This window comes from Carya illinoinensis, chromosome 12, assembly GCF_018687715.1.
Source record: "Carya illinoinensis cultivar Pawnee chromosome 12, C.illinoinensisPawnee_v1, whole genome shotgun sequence".
In the NCBI taxonomy this organism is placed as follows: Eukaryota; Viridiplantae; Streptophyta; class Magnoliopsida; order Fagales; family Juglandaceae; genus Carya; species Carya illinoinensis.
In genome coordinates this window covers 9,659,935-9,668,389 of record NC_056763.1, presented here as the reverse complement: position 1 = coordinate 9,668,389, position 8,455 = coordinate 9,659,935, and the positions used below count along the sequence as shown (strand labels likewise).

Here is an 8,455-nt window from a genome sequence, read left to right as displayed (position 1 = left end):
AGAAGAATTGTGAGATAGTTTTTCTTTTCAACAGTTTGTAAAGGCGGTAACTTCGTTCCCTATTTTAGCTTGCTGCATTTTTTTTATTTTCTTTTTCTTTTTGTAGTTTTTTTTAGTGTTAGGTTTTTCTCTACCTTGCATGCACAGGTATTGAGACGCCTTGGGTCGGTTTGCTTGTAGACCTGTGTTAGAGTCAGAGTTTAATTTTTCTGATCCTTTGTTTGATAATTCTTCTAATTTTGAGAAAATGAGTGAACATGAAGATCAACCCTCTAGGACCCTTCAGGATTACCTCCACCCTACACGCACAGCCACCCCATCATGCATCATGTCTCCAGCTAATATTCGCCAATTGGATTTTAAAACAGGGATGATACAGTTACTCCCTACTTTTCATGGCTTGGAAAATGAAAATCCATATGTGCACATTAGGGAGTTTGAGGAAGTAGTTGCGACTTTTCATAGTCAAAATGCAACTGATGACATTGTGAGACTTAAGTTCTTTCCTTTCTCTTTGAAGGATAGAGCTAAGAGTTGGCTATACTCTTTGAGACCATGATCTATTGGGTCATGGAATGAGATGACTCAGGTCTTTTTTTAATAAATACTTTCCCCAACATAAGACCAATGCTTTAAAAAGACAAATCTCCACCTTTGTACAAAAGGACAGTGAGACTTTGTATCAGTCTTGGGAGAGATTTAAGGAGCTATTGAGTATGTGTCCTCACCATGGGTATGAGAATTGGCGCTTAGTGAGCTACTTTTATGAGGGACTTACACCTAGAGAGCGTCAATTTGTGGAGATGATGTGTAATAGTGAGTTCTTACAGAAAGATCCTGATGAAGCCATAGAATACCTCAATGAGCTTGCTGAAAAAGCTCACACTTGGACTGGACCTAGTGCTATTGAGAGCACAAATAGGTCACGACCTGCAGGAAACCTAAATGGTGGTGGAATTTACCATCTCAGGGAAGAAGATAACCTAAAAGCTAAGGTTGAGATGCTCACTAGAGAGCTAGAGGCGTTGAAGACTAAGGACTTAAAGCCAACACACGTGGCTAATCATGCAGAGTCTTTTGAACCATGTTTTGTGTGTGGTGGGGTAGATCACCTTGCCCAAGAGTGTCCCACATTGGCTGAGATGAGAGGAATATATGAGGAACAATGTAATGCCTTAGGTATGTACAAGAAGCCTTTTACACATTTCTCTGACACCTATAATCCGGGGTGGCGTAATCACCCCAATTTTAGCTGGAAGTCTGAAAACCAGCCACCTGCACAACCCCCTAGATCATATCCTACACCATATCATGCACCTTCATCTTCTAGGAGCCCCTTAGAAGATACTTTACATGCTTTTATTGAGGCACAAGGTAAGACTAACCAAAAGTTTGAATCTTTGATTACGCAGGTTGTTGAAGAAAATAAGGAGATAAAAAGCCAAGTGTCCAAATTGATGAGCTCCTTGAGTATGAATGAGCGAGGTAAGTTTCCTTCTCAAGCTCAATTTGTACCCCATGGTCAACACATGGCACAAGAGAATTTGAAGGATGCGAATGCCATTGTGACACGAAGTGGTAAGTCATTACACATCCCAACAACAAACAAATCAGAGGATGTGGAAGAGGATCAAAGCAATAGTGGTGCCGAGCTGCCCAAAGAAGCCGAGGTAATCAAGAGTCCAGTTAAGGTACCATTTCCTCAAGCTTTAAAATCTGGTATGCGAACTTTGGATCCTAGTAATGAAATCTTGGAGAACCTCAGGCAGGTAAAGATTAACCTTCCTCTTTTGCATGTTATTAAACAAGTTCCCACTAATGCAAAAGTTCTTAAAGATTTGTGTACAGTTAAGAGGAAGCACCATGTTAAGAAGACAGCATTTCTGACAGAGCAAGTTAGTGCTCTAATTGAGCAGCGAATTCCTCCTAAGTACAAGGATCCTGGTTGTCCAACCATTGCATGTAATATTGGGAATCATGAGTTTGGGCAAGCCTTGCTAGATCTAGGAGCTAGTGTTAATTTGATGCCTTATTCCATTTATTTGCAGCTTGGTTTGGGTGAAATTAAGCCTACTTCTGTCGTGCTTCAGTTGGCTGATCGTTCAGTTAAGAAACCGAGAGGGATAGTTGAGGATGTTTTGATCCAAACTGACAAGTTTTATTATCCTGTTGATTTCTTAATTTTGGACACTCAATCAGTTGTTGAGTCTAACTCTAAAGTTCCTCTCATATTAGGTAGACCTTTCCTTGCTATGGCTAATGCACTTATAAATTGCAGGAATGGGTTGATGAAGTTATCTTTTGGAAACATGACCATGGAGGTCAACATTTTCCATATTGAGAAGCAGCCAACAGATGACGAGTGCCACCAAACGTATATGATTGATGCACTCATAGACAAGGGAGTTCACACAACTCATGATTTTGATCCCCTTGAATATTCCCTTGTGAATTCTGAGTTTAATACATCTGTTAGTGATTCATCTGATGTTATTGATATTTGTGTTGTTTTTTATGAAACTCAGGATTATGGCACACAGGTTTGGCAACAGAAATTTGAGGAGTTGCCTAAGAAATGTGGAAAACAGATTCCTGTAAGTATGAAGGCACCCAGAGTTAAATTGAAATCTTTGCCTAAGTCTAAAGTCTATAAGGTTAAAATGAAAGCGTTTGATGATAAAAATATTCTTAGGAAGAGGTTTAAACCTAATGACCGAATATGCTTATATGATTTTGGATCTCACAAGCACAAAGGAAAACTTCGGTTTAGGTGGACTGACCCATTTCTAGTGAAAAATATTTTTGTAAATGGGGTGGTAGAAATAGAAGATCCTAAGGATGGTCGGATCTTTAAAGTAAATGGTCAACGCCTTAAAATATTAATTGATAGGCAAGTTCCGGAAGTGGAAGACATTCCACTTGTGGATCCAGTCTATCAACCTTGACCACACCACCAAGGTATGTGTTTCTTTATTTATTTTGTTTTGCTTTGTTTTGTTTTTGTTTTTTCTTATTTTCTTTCTTTTCCTTTTTGTTTGTTGTTGGTTTCTTTGTTTTTGATTGCAAGATAGTTTCATTTCGTCATTTCAGATTACCATCTTTGGTGTTTAGGGAGCTACCCACGTCACTCATCAGGTGTATTCTACCATTTTCAGTTACTCCCCATTAAATTTTGATTCTTAAACATTGAGGACAATGTTTCATTTAAGTTGGCGGGTGGTGGTGCAAATTCAGTTTTTAAAATGCTTGTTGGAACTCTGTGGCATATTTTCATGTGTCAATTTTTTTTTTAATTTGCATCACACGTGCATCATTTTCACATGTGTACTCATTCTCATTCATAGCCATCTTCGTGAATTCACCAAACCCACCAGATCATTTTTTGCTGAAACATTCACAGAATCCTTAATGCACTTATCCAAGTTTTGTGGTAAGATGGTGGTTTGACACATGTAGCTAGAGAACTCTTTTGCTTAAGTTTTCATGTGAGTTTGGAGAGGATTGAGAGCATACAAATGCAGTAAATTGTGACAAGCGTTCATTGATATGTTGAATTGGGCACTTCTTTTGAGAATATCATTACATGGTTTGCGGTACAATGGTGGATATACTTGGGATATGACGAAGGTTAACTTAGGATTAACGTTTGAGCCTTTCAAGCTATCCTTTCCATCATAGACCCCTAGTAGCCAACTTTGAGCCAATAAAACACTTGTAGCTTTTTCTTTTCATATGCCCATATCAATCATGCCTCTCCTCATTGGAGTATAACCTATACACAGATTTTCTTACCCTTTTTACTTCCAAGTGTATACTAGGTGTGGAATTTGTATTTTCTTTCTTTAATTTTATCATTTTCAATTAAAAAAAAAGAGAAGAAGAAGACGACGAAAAAAAAGAGAAGAGTACAAGTTGCAAAGTGTTCAATTGAGTGAGCTCCAACAAAAAATAAAAAAAAGAAGTTGGTATAGATGGAAAGAATACAAAAGTGGCATGTGTTTGTCCATCAAATTGTTGAAAAAAAAAAGAAAATAAAAAAGGAAGAAGAAGGAAAAACATTATTATTTGATGATCTGAAAAGTTGGAGAGTATATTAAGTGAGAAGTGTGGTCTATTGAGATATTTAATAAAATTCCATTTGTATGTACTTGGAAGTTTTTGAATCCCTTTCATCCTTTTTTTTCATATAACCCCAAAACCAAGCCACATTACAACCTTTTGTGTTGACCATTCTGATCCTAAATAAGCTGTTGAAAAGATTGATGGAAGTCTCATTTGTTAGTGTTCCTATCATAAGATCAATGTTTGCTTGTTGCTTGTACATAATTGCCTAATTTTCCATGAGAGTGTATATACACCCATTGTCAACTCCATAGAAAGAGCCCTTACACGAAACACTATTATACCCGTGAGTTATGGAGTTGAACCTTTTGCTTAAGATGTTCTTGATGTTGCATGTGTCAAGGTTAGTGGTACGATAGTTATGGCTTGGAGAACACACACACACTCTGTGGATTGCTATAGGTGGATTGATCTTGATGGGTTATTGGATTCCTTAGATTGTTTTGATATGTGAATCTGGAAAGTGTGACTTGATGGCCTTTATGTGTGATTTTCTTTGGTCTCTTTCGTTGTTTTGACATGAAAATTACTAGGGACTAGCAAGGAGTAAGTTGGGGGTTGTGATGAGTGTGCGAAAGTGCACTCTATATACCCTATTATTGGACTAAAATACTAAAATGTGAATAGAAATCATAGGAATTAATGTGTATTTTTAAATTGAATTTCTATTTACGTTGGGATACTCCTAAGCAGTTTTTTTATGTCTAATTTCAGAGTTTATAAAAGAGCAATTCAAGCCCAGCCAAATTCAAAGGAGGACATTCATGGGGTTTGAGAGCAATTTGGAAGAAAAGAAAAAGAAAAAAATCACAAAATGAAACCACAAGAAGTCCAAGTCTGAAATTCGCTAGGAGACAGTCTGGACATACTTTAGTCTTTTGACTGTATCTTTTTACTCATATATCGGATTGATGCGATTCTTAATGCATTGGAAATATATCTTAAAGGGCTATAACTTTGTCTCTTATAAAGATTTCCAAATTCAAACTCCTGAAGGCTGTAAGTGGCTGCCAAGATAAGTCTTAAAATTTAGGCGATTTTTTTATGCGGAAATCAAGAGAACATTAGGGTTTCTTTCTTACCCTATATAAGCATATCATTAGCACGAAATGGAAGGGGGGAAGAGGCACAAGAGGCAGATCTGAAGAGAGGAGAAAATCACTTCCATGGCCACCGTTCGCTTCAGTTTTCTCTGGAGATTTTTGTTGTCCATTATATTTATGGGTAACTAAATTCTCAAGTAGGGTTAAGGATGAACTTGCACATTAGATGGTATTTCTAATTTATTTTTACTTCATGTATTTGATCTTCAATTGCTAAAACTCTTTTGTTTTATCATTCTCAATTCATCGTTGATATTTTCTTTTCCGAATAATCATAGAATTTATTCTGTTTATGGATTCAGTCATGCTTTTTCTATTGAATGGATTAGTTTTTTGATTATGTTTGGATCAATTATTTATCTATATTGATTTAGTTTTTTGCTGCAATATCGCTCCTTGAGTATATTGTCATCATTGGATTTTCTCAATAGGGGTAGTAATTTACGTTTTTTTAAAAGTGGTGAATGCTTTTTCAAAGGGTTACATTTGATTTAAGTCTGGTTTATAAATCTATACCTTCCAATTGAGAATTTTGAGAATTGAGTTCCTAATTGAGTTATCCAGTGAATTAAGAATAATTAAAATACCAGATTTGTGTAAGGGATTCCTGACGCTCTACTGTTCGTCAAATTTGAGTACTTTTTCCGTTAATCACATTGCTTCACTTTAATTTACATTTAAAGTTAATCTTTATTCTCTATTACTTATTTAATATTTTTCTTGAGATTCTTTGTTCCTCTTGCTATTCTTTTAATTTGTCTCCTTGTGGAATCGACACCCCAAAGCTGTGCTACAACTACCGCGTTATTCTTTGGGCGTAATCAACATAAAATAAATTTTTGAAAATTTTTCTCAAAACCATCTTCAATCACAAATTTCAGAGTCATAGAGAATTCAATCTTACTCCAATGCATACTTGGTAAGAGAATCAAACAACCCATCAACAACCCAAGACTTAGAAAACAAGAGGATCAAATGATTATAAGAGTTTACACCCCCAAACTTAAACTAAACAATGTCCTCATTGTAATACAAAAGTAAAAAGGATTGAAGAAATAAAAGAACTTCCCAGGTTTCATGGTGAATCTTCCGTAGATTAGAATTTTTCAGCTCTTTATTCTTGCTAAATAATCCTGCATCAAAAACCAATTTATTAAAACTTAAATAAATAAAAATAATAAAATAAATGAAAGAAAGAAAGATAGATCTATGGGTTGCCTCCTATAAGCGCTTGTTTTAAAGTCTACAGCCAGACTTTTCAATGATCATCAATTACGATCTCCAAGAGGAATAAATGCATAGTTCCTCTCCATTTGCTCTCCATAGTAGTGCTTCAATCTCTGACCATTAACTCTGAAAATATTCCCTGTCTTGTCCTTCAAATCTACTGCTCCAAAAGAGAAAACTTCATGAATTGTATAAGGCCCCGTCCATCTTGATTTCAACTTTCCTGGAAAGAGTTTGAGTCGTGAATTGAAGAGTAAAACTTGTTGTCCTGGAGCAAACTCTCGCCTAAGAATCTGTTTGTCATGCCACTTCTTCGTCTTTTCTTTATAGATCTTTGCATTTTCATATGCATCATTCCGGAACTCTTCCATCTCATTCAATTGAAGAAGTCGCTTTTCACCTGCTGCCTTCAAATCAAAATTAAACTTTTTTACAGCCCAATAAGCTCTATGATCCAACTCTACAGGAAGATGACATGCCTTTCCAAACACTAATCGGTATGGAGACATCCCGATAGGTGTTTTAAAGGGTGTACGGTATGCCCACAAAGCATCATCAAGCTTCTTCGCCCAATCCTTTCTATTGATTTTGACCGTCTTCTCAAGGATGTTCTTGATCTCTCTATTTGAAATTTCAGCTTGACCATTAGTTTGAGGATGGTAAGCAAGTGCTATCTTGTTTCACGCCATATTTAGAAAGAAGATTCTCAAACAACTTGTTGCAAAAGTGAGTCCCTTCATCACTAATAATAGCTCGTGGAGTGCCAAATCTTGTAAATATGTTCTTGTGCAGAAATTTGAGCACTACCTTTGCATCATTTGTTGTTGTAGCAATTGCTTCCACCCATTTTGACACATAGTCAACTGCTAATAAGATATAAGCAAAACCAAAAGAAGGAGGAAAATGCCCCATAAAATCTATTCCCCAAACATCAAACAACTCAACTTCTAAGATACCTTTCAATGGTAACTCATGACGCCTTGAAATATTTCCCATACGTTGGCACCGATCACAAGTTTTCACCAAAGTGTAACTATCACAAAAAATGGAAGGCCAAAAGAACCCACTTTGAAGTACCTTAGCTGCTGTACGGGTGGCTCCAAAGTGTCCTCCATATGATGAGGAATGGCAATGATGGAGGATGTCTTGCATCTCTTCTTCCGGCACACATCTTCTAATGATTTGATCAGGGCATCTTTTAAACAATAAAGGCTCATCCCAAAGATAATGATTCACATCATGCAAAAATTTCTTACATTGATGGTAAGTAAGATCAGGTGGTAAAACTTTACAAGCTAGATAATTAACAATATCAGCATACCACGGAAGCTTGATCTCACATGCAAACAACTGCTCATCAGGGAGTGCCTCTTGGACCACTGAATCTGGTCTTTCTTCCTCTTGCTCTAACCGAGAGAGATGGTCAGCCACTAAATTTTCACTATCACTTCTTGTCTCGAATCTCCAAGTCAAATTCTTGAAGAAGGAGGATCCAACGAATTAGTCTTGGCTTAGCATCCTTCTTGCCAAACAAATAGCGAAGAGCTGCACGGTCAGTGAACACTATCACCTTTGTCCTAATGAGATAAGACCGAAATTTGTCACAAGAAAATACCACAGCAAGCATCTCCTTCTCAGTTGTCGTATAATTCAACTGAGCTTCATTCAATGTTCAGCTTGCATAATAGATGGCTCTAAACAGCTTGTCTCGCCTTTGCCCCAACACTGCTCCAATTGCAAAGTCACTTGCATCGCACATGACTTCAAAAGGTTGACTCCAATCAGGCACAATCACAATTGGTGCTGAAATTAGCTTCTCTTTGAGTGCATTAAAGGCCTGCAAACAAATAACATCAAAGTCAAATGCAGAATTTTTCTCAAGAAGATTACATAAAGGTTTAGAGAGTTTAGAAAAATCCTTGATAAATCTTCTATAAAATCCCGCATGTCCCAGAAAACTTCTGATTCCCTTCACATTCTTTGGAGGTGGTAGTTTCTCTATG

General features: G+C 36.8%; 1 non-coding gene across 1 annotated transcript; it reads right to left on the bottom strand.

Moving 5' to 3' along the window:
• Positions 1–628: 628 nt before the first annotated feature.
• LOC122290598 lies at positions 629–736 on the bottom strand. Its single transcript, XR_006236461.1, has one exon. It is a non-coding gene; the product is annotated as a small nucleolar RNA R71 (small nucleolar RNA).
• Positions 737–8,455: the final 7,719 nt, after the last annotated feature.